The 21,358-nt window shown below is 39.4% G+C and overlaps 1 protein-coding gene and 1 non-coding gene across 10 annotated transcripts in view; one reads left to right on the top strand and one right to left on the bottom strand.

Annotated features, from left to right (window-relative positions):
• Dtnb (dystrobrevin beta) overlaps positions 1-21,358 on the bottom strand; it is a 395,702-nt gene that overhangs the window by 197,898 nt on the left and 176,446 nt on the right. The gene's annotated exons all lie outside the window — the stretch shown is intronic.
• On the top strand, positions 12,750-12,856 carry LOC123461088. Its single transcript, XR_006637406.1, has one exon. It is a non-coding gene; the product is annotated as a U6 spliceosomal RNA (small nuclear RNA).

The following is a 21,358-nucleotide window of genomic DNA, read 5'->3' as shown; positions in this document are numbered from 1 at the left end:
ATGTATAAGAATTAAGTCCAAATGGATCAGAAACCTTAATATCAGACCCAAATCTCTGAAACTGCTAGAAGAGAAGGTAGGGGGAACCCTTCAACATATTGGTTTTGGCAAAGGCTCTCTGAATATAACCCCAACTTCTCTGGCAATAAAACCACAGATTAACTACTGCAACCTCATGAAATTACAAAGATTTTGTACAGCAGAGGACATTGTGAATAAAGCAAAGAGGCAACCTACAGAATGGGAAAAATGTCTTTGACAGCTATACATCTTGATAGAGGATTAATATCTAGGATATACAAAGAATTTTTAAAAAATTAAATAAGAAATCATACAACCCAATTTAAAAGTGGGCTATGGAACTTAATAGAGAATTCTCAAAAGAAGAAATACGGATGGCATATAAACATCTAAAAAAATGTTCTACGTCTCTAGTCATCAGGGAAATGCAGATTAAAACTATGTTGAGATTCTATCTCACTCCTGTCAGATTGGCTACCATCATGAAAACAAATGATCATAAATGCTGATGAGGATATGGAAAAAGAGGAATGCTTCTACACTGTTGATGGGAATGCAATCTGGTTCAGCCATTTTGGAAATTAGTGTGGATGTTCCTAAGACAGGTAAAAATAAATCTACCATATGACCCAGCTATAGTACTCCTAGGCATATATTTTAAGGACTTGTCCCATTATCTTAGAGATACTTGCTCAACTATGTTTATTGCTGCTCAGTTCCCAATAGCTAGGAAATGGGACCAGTCTAGATATCCCGCAAGTGATGAGTGGTAATGGAAGATATGGCACATTTATACAATGGAGTTCTACTCAGTGGTTAAAAAAAAAAAGAAGTCCTCCCCCCCCCCAAAAAAAAGATAGAAAGCTGGGTGTTGTGGTCCACGTCTTTAATTCCAGTACTTGGGAGGCAGAGGTAGTAGGATCATGGTGAGGTCAAGGCCACCCTGAGTCTACATACTGAGTTCCAGGTCAGCCTGGGCTAGAGTGAAATCCTGTTTTGAAAAACCAAAAGAAAAACCAAAAAAAAAAAAAAAAAAAAAAAGAGAGAGAGAGAGAGAGAAAGAAGGAAAGAAAGAAAGAAAGAAAAAAAAAATTAAGTTATGAAATTTAAAGAAAAATGGATATATCTGGAAAGGATTATACTAAGTGAGGTACTAAGTCAGTAGCAAAGGCCAGTAAGCTAGAATAGAGATATAAAGAGAAGAGAAAGGAAGGTGGTGGTGGGAGTTACTTAATAGGATGGTATTATATATATGGAAGTAGAATAGATTAAGGGGGGTGAAAAGGCCCAAGTGAGGTCAGGGGGCGAGACCGAATAAAGGAAAAGTGGAGGGAGGGCTAATCAAAATCTAAGAGGATGTAAATAAATCACAGGAAAACCTACATTTTTGGATAATGGAACACTCAGAAGCGGTACATTGTTACTTTTCAGTGGCAGGGATGGGACACCTTCCAGTGAGTTGTTGGCCAGGGAGGTCCCTGATGCCTCCAAAACATTATAGGCCATTGTCAAGGCTCTTGGTTTTCCACTGAAGACTCCATAGTTGGGCTGCAAGGCCACTGAAAAATCCTGCTGGAACTGAGCTGATAACCTCCTCCATGTAGACCAGCGGGCAGAAAGCTGAAAGAAGTCTTTCTGCATGCAGTTCAATGGGAGAGAGAGAAATCACCAGTGCAGATACTCAACAGTGGACACTGCAAGCCTTATATTTGGCCAGCTAGGCCAAATGAACCAGGCAGGGCAATAGTGGTTGTCTGTCATGGTAGAAACCAATTGCCCTCTAATTGGACTGGAGGCCTGCTCCACGGGAGGGAATACATCCCTGATAATGAAAACCTAAAACAAGGTAGTCATGAGCCCTAGGGGTGTAACGTCTGCTGTTGTTTGGCTAAATGTATATACTGTGCTCATCAAACTGCCCAGTAAGCACTTCTCTTAATGTTCATACCCATATATTAATGCTAGTCTCAGTTTTGGTTGAGAACCTTCTCTTTTCAGAGGGCAATGACCTTGGGATGTCAGAACGCATCATGGTGCTGGGAAGAAGTGACAGGAGTGCTCAGCACTGCAGTATGTCTATCACACCTTCCAAGGCTCAGGGTCCATTGCAGAAGAGGTGGCAGAAAGAATGTAAGAACCAAAGGAAGGGTAGAAGTCCTTATAACATGATCCTTCAGACACAAAATGTCCTGGATATCCATGACCTAACAGTGCCTGACACTACCTACACAAGACCATCATAATAGGAGGAAAAGATGATGACAGCAAAATAAAATAAAGACTGATTGAGAGGAGGAGGGGATATGGAGAATGGAATTTCAAAGGAGAAATGGGGGGAGGGAGGGAATTACCACAATCATGGAAGTTGCTAATAAAAAATAATTAAATAAAAAATGAAAACAACCAAAAAAAATAAATAAATACTAGGTAGGAAAAAAAAAGTTTAAACTCTAGCCCACTAATAAAAAATATTGATGTGTTCAGTTTGATTGATGTGCTTTTGGTTGGCTTTGCGAATCTTAAATAAGTTGTGTTTAGTGGTTAACTTTTCTCCTCCTTATTCTCCTTAACTGCAATATTCCATAGTCTCAACAACTTCTAGTATCTGTGGACTCTAACAGCACCCAACTCATCTCTCTCAGTTATCTGAGCCACTGCCATCTCTTTAGAAAAGTTAATACTAGCCCTCACAATAACTTACATTTCACTGTTCCCATTTCTAAGTAATCAAACCCCTAGCTTATTTCTATCTGCCTTGTTCTTTTACCCACCAGCAATTACTGAAGTGAGAAGGAACACTGTTGTTAATGTGATACTAGGACACTTGCATAGCAGGAATATCCAATATCTTGGGTCACTCCTGCTGCTGCTCTGGGAGGAATGCAGGAGCTACAACTGGCACCTTGAACTCCTACCCTAAACACATAACTTCTGATTTACATATCTAAGAATACAGCAAATAACTAGAAAATCCAAACATTGAAATAACTCAAGATGCAAAAATCTCTACATTATAATCCAAGAAACATTAAGAAAAACAAGATAATATACTTCTTCCAAAAATTATAAATTCAACAGAAAGAACAACCACTGACAGTGATGTACATGAATATACCAGACAGAGAATTCAAAAGGATCATTATAAGTATGTTCAAAGAAGAAAGCAAACTCCTAAAGGAAAACACAGTAAACAAACAACAAAATAAGGAGGTTGACACAGGATGAGTAAGGAAGTAGAAACTGAAGAAATATTAGGAATGAAAAACACAGTAAGTCAAATAAAAAGCTTGGTAGTTTGCCAATAGAATGGATATCAGAATATCTGAGCTAGAAGACAAGGTCCCATATCTAAAACATTCAAAAAATGAGAAAGACAAACTAATAGGAAGACATGAGTGGCAATTTCAAGACATTCAGGATATTACGAAGAGATCACACTTAAGAATTCCAGTATAGGGCTGGAGAGATGGTTTAGTGGTTAAGGCATTTCCCTGCAAAGCCAAAAGATCCCAATTTGACTCTCCAGGACCCATGTAAGCCAGATGCACAAGGTGGCACATTCATCTGGAGTTCGTTTGCAGGGGCTGGAGGCCCTGGCGTGTCCATTCTCTCTCTCTGCCCCCTTCTCTCCTAAATAAATAAATAAACATGTAAATAAAATATATTTTTTAAAAAAGAATTCAGGTATAGTAGAAAGGAAGAATTTCAATCTAAAGGCATAATATTTTCAATAAAATTACAGAAGAAACAGTTCTCAAAATAGGGACAGAGATCCCAACAGAGATACAGGAGGCATTTAAAACACCAAGCAGAGAAGAACAGGAAAGAACCTCTCTTTATCATATTATAACTAAACCAGTGAATGCACAGACCAAAGAAAATATACTCAAAGCAGTAAGAGAGAATCATCAAGCCACCTATAAAGGCAAGCCCATCAGGATAATAGATTATTCAATGCAATCTTTAAAAGCCAGAGGGCTTGGAATGATGTATTCCAAGTTCTGAAAGACAACAACTGCCAACTGAGACTACTGTATCCAGCAAAGCTATCTATCAAAACTGAAGGAGAAACAAGAATATTTCATGATAAAAACAGGCTAAAGCAATGAATATTTGACCACTGGGCAGTTCTATAGAAAATATCTGAAGTGGAGTGGAGAGACAGGTCAGTAGGTTAAGGTGCTTGCCAGCAAAGCCAGTACTCATATAAGCCAGACACACAAGGTGGCAGCACGCATCTGGAGTCCATCTGCAGTGGATAGAGGCCCTAGCACACCCATTTTTTCTCTACCTGCCCCTTTCACTGAAAGAAAGAAAGAAAATATTTTAAAGAAAATAATTAAAGAGATTACTCAGACTGAAGAGAAAGAAAAGTACATACTTTACAAAAAAAATAAATAAGCTATGCTCAAATAATAGTTAATGCAAAAGAGTAACAGAAAAATGAAAAACACTACAAAATCAAGAATAATGTTGAGAGTAAATACACAGCTTTCAATATTAACTCTTGACCTCAATGACCTCAATGCCCAACCAGAAGACACAGCCTAACAAACTGGATTGAAAGGGACGATCCTTATGTTTATTGCCTTCAATAAACTCACCTCTCCATAAAAGACAGATACTACCTTAGGATGAAAGGATGGAAAATGATATTAAAGCAAATTGGCATAGGAAACAAGCAGGTGTTGCTATTCTTTTTTCTGATAGGATAGATTTCAAACTAACATTAGTAATAAAGGATAAAGAGGAATACTTTATATAGATTAAAGTAAAAAGCCAACTAGAGAACATTACAACTCTAAACATATACACACCAAACATGGGTATACACAACTTCATTAAACAAACACTACTAGAGTTAAGGTCACAGATAATCCCAATCACAATTGTAGTTGGTGACTTCAATACCCTACTTTCATCAATTGACAAACCATTTTGTCAAAAAAATTAAACAGAGAAGCATCTTATTTAAATGACATCATAGAAAAAATGGACCTAACAGATATCTACAGAACATTCTATCCAAATGCTGCAGAATACACATTCTTTCCAGCAGCACATGGAAGAATAGTCTATAAAATAGGTGATACATTAGGACAAAAAGTAAATCTTAACAAACACAGGTAAACTGAAATAATTCCTTGTTCTCTCTAATCACAATGGAATTAAACTTTAAATCAACAGCAAGAAAACAATAAAACACACACAAACTCATGGAAACTAAATAGTATACTAATGAATGATGAATGTCATTGAAGAAATAAAAAAGAAAATTTAAAAAAAAATCATAAAATCAAATGACAATGAAAACACAAGATACCAAACTTATGGCATGCAACAAAGGCAGTCCTAAGGGGAAAATTTATATCTTGTAGTGCCTATATTAAGAAATTAGCCAGGTGTGGTGGCACAAGTCTTTAATATCAGCATTCAGGAAGCAGAGGTAGGACTGCTGTGAGTTTGAGGACATCTTGAAACTACAGAGTAATTTCCAGGATACCATGGGCTAGAGTGAGACCCTACCTTGAAAAACAAAATAAAACAAAACAAAAATTAAAGGACTGGAGAGATGGATTAGCAGTTAAGGTGCTTGACTGTGAAACCTAAAGGACCCAGTTTTGATTCCCTAGTACCATGTAAGCCAGATGCACAAGTTGGCGCACAGGTCTACAGTTCATTAACCAGCTCACAGAAAGCTGATAAAAGCTATGCTGTATGCAGCCCTATGAGAGAGAAAAATCATCAGTGATGGTAAACAGCAGATGACCCTGCAAGCCTAAAACTGGCCAACCAGGCCAAATGTGCTAACTGGTGCAATAGTGGTAAATCTGTTATGGGGGAAACTGCACTCTTATTGGACTGGAGGCCTACTTCCATGGGAGGGAATACATACCTGGTGCTGAAAATTTAGTCAAAAGCCTAAGGATGGGAATGTCACAAGCCCTAGGGGAGTAATGCCTGCTACTATCTTGCTAAATTCATATATTAAGCTCACCAAAGTACCCTGGAAGCACTTTTAAAAAATATTTCCTTATTTACTTATTTGAGATAGGGAGAGAGAGAGACACATGTACCACCTTGTGCAACTGGCTTATGTGGGAACTGGGGAATCAATCCTAGGTCTTTAGGCTTCACAGGCAAGTGCCTTACCACTAAGCCATCTCTTCAGTCCTGTAAGCACTTTTAAAAAATGTTTATGCTACTCTCACTTTTGGTTAGCTTCCTTTCCAGGTTACAGTGACCCCTAGGATGGTTCAAAAGTCACCATTGTGCTAAAAAGAGCTGACAGTGGAGTGTTCAGCACTGATATATCTCTATTGCACTTTTTAAGGCTCAGGGTCCATTGCAAAAGAGGTGGCGGGAAGAATGTAAGAGCCAAAGGAAGGGTAGAATTGCTTATAAAGCAATCTTCTGGACACAAAATGGCCTGGATAACCATGACTTCACAGTGCCTGGCACTACCTACACAAGACCTCATAACAGGAGGAAAAGGTGTTGACATCAAAATAAAAGAGAAACTAATTGAGATTTGATTGGTATTTGATGAGTATGGATTTGAGAGGGGCGGAAATGGGGAGTAGGAGAGGGAATAATCTTGGCTTATAGGCTACAATTGTGGAAGCTGTCAAAAAAGTTTTAAAGGGGGAGGGTTGTAGAGATAGCTTGGCCTATAACGTACTTATCTTGCACACATGAGGAATTGGGTTTGATCCCTAATACTCACATGAAATACAGGATACAGTGGCACATGCCTGTAATCTCAGCTCTAGAGATAAGAGGGATTCTGGGGCTCTCTTGTCAGCCAGTCTAGCCTAACTGATGAGCACCAGGCCAAAGAGAAACCCAGTCTCAAAGGAAGTAGATGGTGTTCCTCAGTATAACATCCCAGATTTTCCTCTGGCCTCCCACGTATATGTTCATATACATACACAAGCACCCACATACATACACATACACATATTATCACATGTATACACATGCACATATAAAACTTTTTAGTTAGGGATAGAAGATGGATTAGTGGTTAAAACATTTGCCTGTGAAGCCTAAGGACCCATGTTTGACTTTCCAGATCCCATGTAAGCCAGATGCACAAGGTGACACATGTGTCTGGTGTTCAGTTGTAGTGGCTGAAGACCCTGGCATGTCAATTGTCTCTTTCTCAGTCTCTCACAAAAAAAATTCATAAAGTTAATCAAACTTTTTCATTAAAAAGCAAGGGAGGTTGAGGCAGTGGAATCTCTCTAAGTTTGAGTCCAGTCTGGTTTATAAAACAAGTTTTAGTCCAGCCTACATTGTAAGGCCTTGTGTTTAAAAAAAGATAAAAAGCTACTCTTAGTCCTTTTAAGAAACTTAAATTTATCTGTATTTAAAGTTTCTTCTTTTATGAGAGAGAGAGAGAGAGAGAGAGAGAGAGAAAGCAATTATTGGTGGTCAAGGCTTCCAGCCACTGCAATTGAACTCCAGACATGTGCACCACTTTGTTGCATCTAGCTTAGATGGAATGTGGGGAATCAAACCTGGGTCCTTAGGCTTCACAGGCAAGTGCTTTAACCACTAAGGCTTCTCTCCAATCCTAAGGTTTCTTTTCGTTTACTGAGTCTCAAGGTTCATTTCTGCTGTTTATATTGGACAAGCTACTATTTTATATTGGTATGCCAGTTTCTCCCCAAGATTTTCATGGTTCTTCACCATGTGACCACCACACAGGACTGTTTACAGTCTGTAACCCTGGCTGGAGGTCCTTGTGCTGAGTCTGTCCTGAGAGCTGCAGAGTAGTTCCAGGGCACCACAGTAGTGATGGCCTGATTCTTTTTTCTTTAAAATATTATTATTTATTTACTTACTTGCAACAGGAGAGAGAGAGACAGACAGACAGACAGAGAGAATGGGTGTGCCAGGGCCTCCAGCCACTAAAAATCAACTCCAGATTGCATGTGCCACCTTGTGCATCTGGCTTTACATGGTACAGGGGAATGAACCCAGGTCGTTAGGCTTTGCAGACAAGCACCTTCACAGCTGAGCTATTTCTATAGCCCCTCCTGATCCTTTCTGCAACTTCTAAGCTAGTTTGGACCTTCATTAAAAAAGGTATTAGAACAGGACCAGAGAGATGGCTCAGCGGTTAAAGTGCTTGTTTGTAAAGCCAGACGGCCTGGGTTCAATTCCCCAGTACCCAGGTAAAGCCAGATATCCAAAGTGGTACACACTTCTGAAGTTCATTTGCAGTGGCAAGAGGTCCTGATGTGCCCATTTTCTGTCTCCCTGCAAATAAACAAACAAATAAAAATCAATTAAAAAAAAAGTCTTAGTGATCTGGACGTGGTGGCACATGCCTGTAAGACCAGCACTTGGTAGGCAGAGGTAGGAGGATTACCTTGAGTTCAGAGCCACCCTGAGACTATATAGTGAATTCCAGGTCACCCTTAGCTAGAGTGAGACCCTACCTCAAAAAAAAAAAAGAAAAAAAGAAAAAAATCTTCAGGAGGTTGAGGTAGGAGGATTGCTATGTGTTCAAGGCCAGCCTAAGACTACATAGTGAAACCAAAAACAAACAAATGAAACAACAACAACAACAAAAAAACAGTCTTATGACTGAACACTCATTTTCTTGTTTTTAATATTCAAAGGAATATCAAATTGATATGTAACAACATTTTATCACTTCTATAATTTGGTGAAAAAAGTTAAAAGATGAAGGTGTGTTAACTATCTTGATGCTGGACCTATTATACCTTTAAATGTCACCTTTCTGCTTTCTCTTTAGCCACTTTCTGGAACTTTTATTAGATGCAAGTTTGCAATCTATCCTCCATACCTCATTTTTTTTCCTGCTACTTACCTGTGTTTGATATGTCTACAATCTTCCTTCTAGAGTTCAGCTTACAAATATATCCTTAAGTTACAACCACTGTTTATCAGCCCATTTACTGAGTTTCTTACTTTGACAGTCAAAATTTTAATTTCTATGATCAGTACTTAATTATTTTTAGTAGAAAAGTATTTACTCTTTTTTTTTTTTTTTTTGAGGTAGGGTTTCACTCTAGCCCAGGCTGACCTGGAATTCACTATGGAGTCTCAGGGTGGCCTTGAACTCATGGCAATCCTCCTACCTCTGCCTCCCAAGTGCTGGGATTAAAGGCATGCGCCACTACGCCGTTAAGAGTATTTACTTTAAGAGTATTTACCCAGGCTGACCTGAAATTCACTATGTAGTCTCAGGGTAGCTTTGAACTCACAGCAATCATCCTATGTCTCAGGGTGGCCTTGAACTCACGGCAATCCACCTACCTCTGCCTCCCAAGTGCTGGGATTAAAGGTGTGTGCCACCTTGCCCAGCTTTTTTTTTTTTTTTTTTGAGGTAAGGTATTACTCTAGCCTAGGCTGATCCAAATTCACTATGTAGTCTCAGGGTGCCCTCAAACTCACAGTGACCCTCCTACCACTGCCTCCTAAGTGCTGTAATTAAAGGTGTGTGCCACCATGCCTGGCTGGAATCTATACTTATAACTGTATTCTGGGAAAAATCTAGTTCTACTTTTTTTTATTCATTCATTTTAGTTATTTATTTAAAAATATTTTATTTATTTATTTGAGAGAGAGAGACAGAGAGAAAAAGATGGGTGTGTCAGGACCTCAGCCACTGTAAACGAACTCCAGACACATGTGCCACCTTGTATTGGGGAATCGAACCTGGGACCTCAGGCTTGGCAGGCAAGTGCCTTAACCACTAAGTCTTCTTTCCAGACCTTATTTTTTATTTTCTTTTTTGAGGTATGGTTTTACTCTAGCTCAGACTGACCTGGAATTCACTGTGTAGTCTCAGGCTGGCCTCATACTCATGGCAATCCTCCTACCTCTGCCTCCCAAGTGTTGGGATTAAAGGTGTGCACCATCATGCCCAGTTTATTCATTTGCACACCTTATGTGCGTGGAGGTCAGAGGTCAACATTGCAAGGAGGGTCTTCCTCAATCACTCTATACCGTCTTTATTGAGACAGGGTCTCTCATTGACCCAGAGCTCACCAATTTCACTGGTCTACCTAGACAGCTTACCCCAGACGCCTACCTGTCTGCCTCTCAAGCTCTGGGATTACAGGTACACACTACCATGCCTGGCATTTACATGGGTGCTGGACTCTGAACTCACGCTCTCATGCTTCTGTAGCAAGGGCTTTATGAACTGACCCGTCCCCCCAGCCCCTTTCTGGATGATACTTAATTAAGTGCTTATCTTTCCAGCAGAGTTCAGAAGATCTTCCAGTCTTCCAGCAAGGGAGTTTCTGCTTTCCTAGATTCAGCAAGCCCTGCCCTGTCTCTCCAAACCATGTTCCTGTACTCGGTACACCTGCCAGAGACACCTCTATCACTATGCCACAGTACCAGAGACACCATGTCACTTGTCCTGAGATGTCTACATCTCCCCAAGGCAACTATTTCCAGGTGGAAAAGCTCCAGACACCATCCCCATCTATAGCTGCAACATGTTCCTGACCTTGCTTTGCATCGAGGTTTTCTTCTGCATATGAATGTTACTGGCTTTTCATGAGCTTTCTGCAACCTGGGTCTTCCTTTTTTTTATCGTTAGTGCATTTGTGGGTTGTTTTTAAAATTATAAACTCAATTTTAAGGATCTGAAGCAATATGGAAAGGATTCATAGCATGTTCTCAGCCTCCTCCTTGGCTTAAAAAAAAACTTTTAACGTCTTTAAAAACTGAATAATGAAAATTGCTAAGCTCCAGCTTCACTTAACTTATAAAGCTATAATTCTGAATGACTTGTGTATAAGAGAAATGCAATTCATTTAATTTATGTAAATCCTCCAAATTTAAGAGTATTAGCTGTCTGACAGGAAATAAGACTATGAAGAACAAAATGCAATTGGTTTCCATTTGGCTTTGGAAATATGCCTGTAAATTATTAAACCCTTTAAGCTACAAGAAAGAAACTACTCCTCTTCCATCTGGCTCAATGACTGCCCAGTAGGAGCTCCACATGAGCAGTGTGCTATAGTGGGCAGAAAATCCCTGTACTCTTCCTTTTCCAGAGGAAAAAGGACACAATGCTTGCTGGAACTCAGATGAGATTTATTCCTAAGTATGCCACAACAGTCACTGTGGCATTTATAGTTCCGTTCACACTGACCCTTGGGACTGAGAGGAGTATCACTGAATATGGATAGTTGCTACATAAAACACTAGTAATTTAAAGCTGAAAGTACTGTAAATGCCCACATTGGAACTCTTCAAAACATGTAAAGGAAAAAATGGCCCACTAAGTACCACAGCACCCTCTATCACACAGTTCGCTCTCATGGACAGAATTTTTCTTCTCTCTGTAGCTTTAACTGGCATTTCATACTCTCATTTTCTTTAAGCAATCTGTTTACTTTTGTTGTTTCATGAGAATTAAATGTACTTATGTTACTCATAAGTGAGAGTGTGGACAAATGGCAGAGCTCACATGGTAGAAGAGTAAAGCAGAAAGGCTATGTTGGATGGAACAGATCTAGCAAAATTAAAAGTATATATTCCTCTTGTCTCTGGGAGTCCATCCCTAGACACACACCTAAAAACAATCTCCCCATTCCTATGCATAAGAAGACCTGAGCCAGAAAATCTACCAAAACTTTATTTGAAAAGGCAAAATCCAGAAGAAATAAGCTGAATGTCTATTAACAAAAGAATAAATAAGTTTTGGCATACCTACAAAACTGAATTCCACATGGCATTGAAAATCACCATACAGGTGTTTACAAGCCTGTAATCTCAGCACTGAGGAGTCAGAGGCTGGAGGGTTATAACAACTCCAAGGCCAGCTTGGAGTATAAGGTGAGGCCATCTCCAAAAATTAAAGAGCTGAAGAGATGGTGGTAAAGTGCTTGTTGCACAAGCATGTGGACCTAAGTGGGGATCCAGGCACTTACATGAAAGCCACAGGGGCATGGCAGCCTGCCTGTAATGTAGAGACAGTGGCAAGATGGTCAGCTGGACTACCTGAATCAGCAAGCTCTATGTTCAAGTTAGAGACCCTATCTCAAGAAATAAGATGGAGAATGACTGATGAAGACATCTGACATCAACCGCTAGCCTCCACACACATATGCACACACATTGCCATACATGCATGAACATGTATATACAAACACACACACATTCTTCACACTTATGCAAAAAGGAAAGAATAACCATAACCAACATCATGCTAATTGAAAAATAAGTGCAGTAAAAAAAGAAATTTATAAGATGCATTAACAATCATGCTACTTTGATGAAGTTTAAAAATATGAGATGCAACACTATACATGAGAGAGAGAGAGTGTGTGTGTGTGTGAGTGGTTCTTTTTAGGTAGGGTCTCGCTCTAGCCTAGGCTGACCTGGAATTCACTATGTAGCTACAGGCTGCCCTCAAACTTAAGGCAACCCTCCTACCTCTGCCTCCAGAGTGCTGGGATTAAAGGCGTGGGCCACACTCCCAGCTTATAATACATTCTTTGTTTAAAAAGATATGTTAGGGCTGGAAAGATGGCCTAGTGCTTGCCTGCAAAGCCAAAGGACCCAGGTTCGATTCCCCAGGACCACATTAAGCTAGATGCACAAGGTGGCATGTGCTTCTGGAGTGTGCACTGGCTGGAGGCTCTGACATGCCCATTCTCTCTCTCTCTGCCTCTCTTTGTCTTAAATAAATAAATAAATAAGAATATTTTTAAAATTTTTATTTATTTGTGCTCATTTCTGCAGCACATATATTAAAATTGGAATGATATAGAGAAGATTAGCATGGCCCCTGTGCAAGGATGACATGCAAACTGGTGAAGCATTCCATATTTTTAAAATAAAATTCCAAAATTGAAAATAGATGTTTTAGACAGAGAAGACAGAAATTAATTTGTAGGATATTCAGGGTTTTCAATTTTTCTTGTAATGTTTTACTTCTTTTTTTCCATGATTATACAATATATCCCATGGTAATTCCCTCCTTCCCCACTCCCACACTTTCCCATTTGTAATGTTTTATTTCTTTAAGAATAATTTAAAAGGGTTGAAGAGATAGATGGCTCAGCAGTTAACGGCCCTTTCCTGCAAAGCTTGATGGCCCAGGTTTGATGTCCCAGTACTCATGTAAGGCCAGATGCACAAAATAATGCATGTGTTTTAGAGTTTGTGATGGCAGGAGGCCCTGGTGTGTCCATATTTACTCTCTCTGTCTCTCAAATAAATAAATAAAAATAGTTTAAAAAAAAGAAACAGGCTGGAGAGATGGCTTACTCATTAAGGCACTTGCCTGCAAAGGCTAAGGACCCATATTTGATCTCTTTCCACATTCCATGTAAGCCAGACACACAATGGTGACAGCAAGCACAAGGTCGCGCACGCCCAGTAGGTGGCACAAGTGCCCGGAGTCAGACTTCAGTGGCTGAGGCCCTGGTATGCCAATTTTCTCTCTTTCTCTCACTTAAAAAAAAAAAACACAACGTGAGACCCTACCTCGAAAAACCAAAAAAAAAAAAAAAAAAAAAAAACACAACAAACTTAAAGCAAATCTAGCAAACTTAAAACCCAGTAAAGTCTTTTTATATTCTTGAAATATTTTATAATCAAGAAATTATCTATCACTTGCTGGTTCACAAAAACAAGACTACTCTCATATTCTGGAGAAAGGCAAACACTACTACTATAGTATATGATTGAAAAAAATCAAATGATATACAAATATAATATTTAAATAGTATAACTTGATATATACACAAATATATTTAAGTAGTATAATGATATGCACAAAAATATAATATATAAATAAGTATAACTTGATAAAAAGTAGTTTTCCCCACTTTAAAATTCCATACAGTATCTTATGCATAAGAAATAATAGTAAACATATAAAAAATCAAATCTATTCTTACAAAGATGAAAATATACCATAGAAAACATATACTGATATATAACTTGGTTTTCTCACTCACAATTTACTATAGGCTGGGTACAGTGGTTTCTTCAAGTGCCCCAGAAGTACAATGCCAGCCTGAACCACATAGCAAGACAACTTAAATTTTAAAAAAAAAATAAGAAAAAGAGGGGTGAGGGTAGGAGTGTAACTCAGTGGTAGAGCAGTTGCTTAGGATGTATGATGCCCTGTATTTGATTCCTGACCAAACACAAACATATATACACATTACAAACCTCTTTCCATACCTCTTTATAAAGACTACTGCACAGAGTCCCATTTGATAGTCAGATGGAAGGAGGGAGGGAGGAAGGTAGGAGAGAAGGAAGGAAAGGGAGCAAGCAAGCAAGCCGGGCACTTTGGCGGCAGAGGTAGGATCACCATGAGTTCAAAGCTAGCCTAAGACTACACAGTAAATTCCAGGTCAGCCTGGGCTATAGTGAGACCCTACCTCAAAAAATATATATCGATTTAATTATTTCATTACTGATGAATATTTTGAACACCCCTCTTTTAGTTATTATGATATGATATCCTCATATAAAAACCTTAGTGTATTTGGTGCAAATGTTTTTCTAGAACTCCTTTACGGAGAGTTGTTGAGTCAAAGGTTAATACAACTTAAAATCTGTCCTTCAAACATAAGAATGTATACACCTTCACAAGAGTTCTCAAAACTGTTCTTTACCCTTTACCAAAACCAGACATTAATCTCTTGCATGTTTTCCCCAGTATAGGAATAAGGTGAACATTTTCATGATCACCAATAATTTAAAAATGAGACAAGTGAGACATGCCAACTTTTATAAAGTTCTTTAAGAAACAATGAATCTGTGCTCTGGGTAACTGGCTTATAAAAACTAGTAACATACTGTAGACTAGTGACTAGATGGACTACACAGACGGATGATGCAGAGCTGATTATAGTAGTGGGGCAAGGGCTTTGAAAGAGGTATTTGGTATAGTATAGCAAACCATGGGGACACCCATCTGCCTACATGATCAAAAAAAGAAGCAATCACGGGGGTAATTCTTAGGGGACACAGAAGAGTTGGCACATAAAATCTGGAGATAAAGGCAGCTAGAAGAGCATATTCAAACTATAAAAGTAGGAAAATACAGTGTGTCGAGGAACTACAAATAGTTTCAAAATGTCATATTGTTGCCTGTGAGTGAAAGATATAGATAAAATTCCCAGACCAGAGACATAACTGAAAAAGCATTCAAAGCATTACCCTATGAGATAAAACTTCAGTATGTTATAAGTTATCTGTGTTCTGGAAGCTGCTTCTAGCATATACTCTATGGCACTCACAGATGACAAGGTGGGAGCAACCAGGTCTTTAATTTCCAGCAAAAAAGAGCAGCAGATAAAGCAAAGGGGAACAGAGTGCACAGGTTCTGGGGAAGGACAGTCACAGGCAGCCAGAGTCCTAAGAAAGCCAGTCAAGGATGACACTTGGAAAGTGAGGAAAGCCTGTACTTCTACGTCAACTGGTACCCTCCACCTGCACCCTCAGTCTAATGTGCACTGAACAAATAGCAGGGCAGAAGCTCTTTGCCAGCTCAGGCTGCCCACTGACTGTCATAAACACTGTTACAGGGCCAAATGGGGTCACAGCCAACAGTCAAGTGACATCATATAGAGCACAGACTAAAAGTCACAACAGAAAACTATCATTACTCAGTACTATTCTGACACAAGTTTGTTTGCTAAATTTGTATGAACACAATAAATTTTAGGGAATTTATCTGAGAAACCAAATAAAGCAAACAAATCTGACTCAAACTAGAGCCACTAAGTTAAGATTCCAGGGGTGGGGTCAAGTATTTTAACAAGTCGTCCAAGTGGTCCTTTTCAGGAAGGATTGAGTGCAACTGCTGTAGAAGTTTTTGCTAATCCAGAGGTAAAAGTAGCTGAAAAAGATTCAGTTATTGTGTCCTAAAGGTAATATAATCATCTCTCTACAAGTCTAAGAAAATGAACTGGAAAATTTCTATAGCTATGTATTGACAGACAAGTCAGTAAGACTATCAAATGGAAAGTCCCCTAAAGTTAGCAAACACAGGAGTCTGAAACTATACAAGAAACATGACCTGGAATTAAGAACCCTAGAAATTATCAGTGTTAGAGCAAGTTAGGGCATCTAAATCCTGGAACTATGCAAAAGCATTCAAGAAGGAACAGCAAGAGAGTAGAAGAGCTCAGGAGGGAACACAGGGGTAGGCAGTTTCTAGGTTACTGAAGGTGATTCAATCTCATGAATAAGTGCGATGTGCATGTTTTATAAATGGACAGTAAGTGGAAATATAAAATGACGTGGACAGTTTGAGGAAGTGAATATGTAATACAAACATATGAATTTATTTTAAGAAAAGAGTTCTTCCAAAATTTGTATCTAAGGATCTCAGAAATATAGCAGTAATCATTACCATGTCTTTCAATATAGAGCAATCATCACTACTATACTTAAGAAAATAGAGACAAAGTGATTCACACAGCTAGGCCATGAGACCACTGGTCCTCCTAACACATGGAAGCAAGCTCTTTGCTTTCCAAACCAGCTCTGCTAGCCATCTGTAAAAGCCAAAGAAAACCTACTGTTGAAGAAAGGGCTCTGGGTGAGTGGTGATAACTAGAGGGAATGGCTCATTTGAAGGACTGCTTGGCTTCAGCTACATTTTCCTACAAAATCTTCCTGGCTACAGTTGGGAAAAAATACCTTATTGTTTTATTGACACTCCAATTACTTCTCTGATAAGCAACTGTATTTTGAAACAGCTGGGTGTATCACAAATATTCTGCTTTCAAACTTGTACTTCTGCATCTGTAAATAGGTTTAAGGATAAACAGTGCTGCCAATACCACAGAAGACTTGGGCAATGTTCAGAAATAAGAAACGGCTGTCTTGAAAACAGCCCAAATTGGAAAATGTTGCCAGAATACCTCTAGCCCTTAGATCCAGCACATGCTCACAGTTTTAAAGGAAGGCCAGTAACCTACAAAACAGTCTCATCTCTGTAGAATTCTGTCTATCTTCACACCAACCCATCTCCTACCAACCCTTAATCTTAAAATCCTTCAGGTGAGGAGTAAACATGAAGTTTCAGTTCACAAGGGTATGTATTTAGAATTAGAATTGCTAGTCACCAGTAAGCTAGAAAGAGGCTACAAGGGAGGGAAGAGACAGCCTGGGTTTAAGGGTTACTTAATGCTTAAAAATTATACATGTAAGTAGAGGGAAAAATACAGAGGGAGGGGTTAACAGGTCTAAAGAGAAGGGATGAAGGAGAGGAAGGAGTGGGAGGGTTAATTAAAATTTAAGATTTTGGCTGGATAAAGGACTCAGGTTCAATTCCCCAGGACCCATGTAAGCCAGATGCACAAGGGGGTGTATGCATCTGGAGTTCGTTTACAGTGGCTAGAGGCCCTGGAGTGCCCATTCTCTCTCTCTCTCTCGAATAAATGAATAAAAATAAAATAAAAAATAAATTTGAGATTTGTGAATAAACCATATTAGAAACCTACTTCTTCACTAGCCAATTATATATATATATATGAGGCACAGGGAGGGGGAGACAGAAAGAGATACAGAAAAAGAATGCGTGTCAGCAGAAGTATGTTACAGAATGTATCTGGAAGGCACAGAATGTTATCAGAAAAATTTCAATGCTAGGAATGGACACCTTCCAGTGAGTTGTTGATCAGGGAAGGCTTTGATACCCCCAAATATTACAGGCCATTACCGAGATTCTAGAACTAGATGGTAAGATCCTATTACCGAAAAACACATACTTGAGACCGCAAGACACTGAGAAATCAAGCTGGAGCTGAGTGGGAAACCTCCTGCCTGTTGACAAGCTGTCAGGATGCTAGAAAGTGCTATGCAGCCTGTTGGAGGAGGAAAAAAAAAAAATCACTGGTGGTGTTAATGAGCAGTGGATCCTGCAAGCTTTATGGCTGGCCAGCCAGGGCAAATGTACCTATGGTATCTATGGCACCATATGGGAGAAACCAACTGTTCCCTGATTGGACTGGAGGCCTGTTCCATGGGAGAGAATTCCTGCCTGGTACTAAAAACTAATCAAAAGCCTATGGTTGGGCTAGAGACATGGCTTAGTGGTTAAGGAGCTTGCCAGCAAAGCCAAAGGACTCAGTTTTAATTCTCCATTACCCACATAAAGCTGGATGCACAAGGTGGCATGTGTCTGGAGTTTGTTTGCAGTGGCTAGAGGGCCTGATGTACCCATTCCCTCTATCTGCTTCTTTCATAAATAAAAAAAATAAGTATATATTTTTTAAAAAGCCTATGGCTGGGGAGGTCATAAGCCCTAAGTGGGAACTACTGCTGTTTTCTGGCTAAATGGATATATCATGCCTACCAAAATGCACTCTAAACACTTGTATTTAGGCCTGTATGTTAATGTTACTCTCACTTTTGGTTAGGGAAGCTTCCCTTTCCAGATGCAGTGATTACTGTGGTAACTCAATTCAAAAGTTACCATAAGCCAGGCATAGTGGCACACGCCTTTAATTTCAGCATTTGGGAGGAAGAGGTAGGAATATCGCCATGAGTTCGAGGCCACCCTAAGACTACATAGTGAATTCCAGGTCAGCCTAAGCTAGAGAGAGACCCTACCTCAAAAACCAAACAAACAAAAATTCACGACAGGGCTGGAGAGATGGATCTAAGGTTAAGGCACCTGCTCATAAAGCCTAACAACCCAAGTTCTATTCCCCAGTACACACATAAAACCAGATGCACAAAGTGGCACATCCTAGATATTAATCCTCTGTCAAATATATATCTGGCAAAGATTTTCTCCCATTTTGTAGGTTGCCTCTTTGCTCTATTCACAGTGTCCTTTGCTGTACAAAAGATTTGTAATTACATGAGGTCCCAGCAGTTGATCTGTGGTTTTATTTCCTGAGAAATTCATGGGTCCAGTAATCAAGGAGTGGAAATACAAATGGTTTCTCTTACCTTTATTCCAGTAAAGTTGGTACCAAGAGTGGTGCTGCTAATAGACACCTTTGTGGCTTTGGCCTTTTGGAGGTCATTTTCAAGAGGAATGTGGAAGGATTTGAAATCCTGGTTTAAAAGATGCCTTGCAGTGCTATAAGTACAGCTTGATGGAGAGTTCTGGTCAGAGTTGAAAGACCCAAATGCAGTAAGAACTATGGACTGTGAGGTTTGGCTGATGAGGGTGAGAAGGAGCTTTGCCTGGACTGGGCTAGAAGCAGGATGTGTGAGAGGCTTACTGTTATAACCGTGTCCTGAGAAGTTGTGCAGGGTTGCACTGTATAGAAATGGACTGCTTGTGTGCAGAGGGATATGGCACAGAAATAAATCTTTGGGCTGAAACTGCTGCCTGTGCAACTGCAATTGTATGAGAGATTACAACCATTGTGACTGGGCCAGCTGACCTGCACTGGGACAGCAGGAAGAATGTAGACTCATCTGAAGGGGCCTGAGTGCTCAAGGAATGCTCTGTTCTTCAAATTCTGCATTATTTTCCACAGGATTAACAAATTGGCACCCTACCTGGTATTGCGGGGTATAAGAAGCACAAGAAAGAGAGGGTCATTCAGTTTGCAACACGGTCTTGTGTTTTGGAAATGGCCATGGGCAGTGTGAAGCAGGTTTGCTGGATGCCTGCATGGACACCCAATGGAGCTGTGAGGATGAACCGTGGTTTGCAGTGGAGACCTAATGGAGATGCCAGGGCCATGAGATGGCTGCTGAGGAGAGGTGCCGGCTCTGGATGTTTTTCAGAACTGTGAGTAGCCTAGCTGGAGGGGCGGAATTAGAACTCCAGAGACTTGCTGGTTACAATTATCAGACTTGAAGACTTGTCATTGACAAGAGTTGTTGGACTTGGAACTACAAAGTTTGATGTTTTCCCTGTTTAAATCTTGCATGGCTTGAATATTCCTTTGCCATATGTCCAATGCCATTTTTTGCAGTATGTTTATTCTGTGCCATTATGGGATTTGGGAGGATTTTTTTTTTTTTTTTTTTTTTTTTGGTATTTTGGCTCAGTTAAAAGACCTTGAATTATTGGGATGTCTGAACATCATTAGGATTGATAAAACCTATGGACTCTTAAAATCGTACTGAATGCATTGTATTTTATATCATGTATGGATATCAGTTTATGGGCACCAGGAGCAGAATATGGTGGTTCGATTCAGATGAACCCCATAAACTTGTTATTCTGAATGCTAGTCTCCACAGCTGATAGCAATTAGAAATTAATGCCTCCTGGAGGTGGTGCATTGTTCAGGGAAGGTGTATGGGTATTAGAGCCAGTTTCCCCATGGCAGTGTTTGGAACACTTTCCTGTTCCTATTATCCACCTTATGTTGGATCACCGGTGATGTCCACCCTCTGCTCATGCCATCATTTCCCCTACCATCACGGTTCTTCCACTCAAGACTGCAAACTGAAATAAACCCTTTTGTCCCCAAAAGCTGCTCTTGGAAAGGTGATTTCTGTCAGTAATGTGAACCTGACTGCAACATGTGCTTTTCTTTCTTTCCAGCATGGAGGATCCTTTCAAGTATTTTCTGTTGAGCTGGTTTGGTCTTCATATAGTCCTATAGCCTGCTTTTTTGGTGGGATGTCCTTATTTCACAAACTATTTAGATGGATAGCTTTGCAGCATAAAGTAATCTTGGTTGACAGTTGTTATCTTTCAGAAGATGGAAACATCATTCCAAGCCCTTTTGGCTTTTAAAGTTTGTGTTGAGTAATATGCTATTAACCTGATGGGCTTGCCTTTGTATGTGACTTGATTTTTCTCTCTAACTGCTTTCAATATATTTTTCTTTGGTTTGTGTGTTTTGTTGTTTAATTATAATATGATGGTAAAAGTTTCTTTCCTGATTTTGTCTGTTTGGTGTTCTATAGGCTTCCTATTTCTGTATTGGCATCACTTTCCTACTTGGGTAAAGGTTTCTTCTATGATTTTGTTGAAAATACCTGTTATACCTGTGGAGTGAAATTCTCCTTCTACTATGCCCTCAATTCTTATAGTTGATCTCTTCATAGTGTCCTTAATGTCTTAAAACTCCCATTCATGCCTTCCTACTAGTTTGTCTTTCTCTTTGTTGGACTGTATTAGATCTGCCACCTGGTCTTCTAGTTTAGATATTCTGTCCTCTCCTTTATCCATTCCACTGGTGAGACTTTCTATAGAGTTTTCTACTTGAATTACTCTGTTTTTCATTGCTAGTATCTCTGCTTGGTATTATTTTCATTACTTCCATTTCCTTACTCATGTTTTCTATTGCCCTTCTTATTTCATGAAGTTGGTTTCCTTCAGGAGTTTGTTTTCTTCTTTGATTCCTTTTGAACACAGATATAATCATTTTTTTTAAAAAAA

This window comes from Jaculus jaculus, chromosome 5, assembly GCF_020740685.1.
Source record: "Jaculus jaculus isolate mJacJac1 chromosome 5, mJacJac1.mat.Y.cur, whole genome shotgun sequence".
In the NCBI taxonomy this organism is placed as follows: Eukaryota; Metazoa; Chordata; class Mammalia; order Rodentia; family Dipodidae; genus Jaculus; species Jaculus jaculus.
The sequence above is the reverse complement of the archived record's forward strand: the minus strand, read 5'-3'. Positions and strand labels throughout refer to the sequence as shown.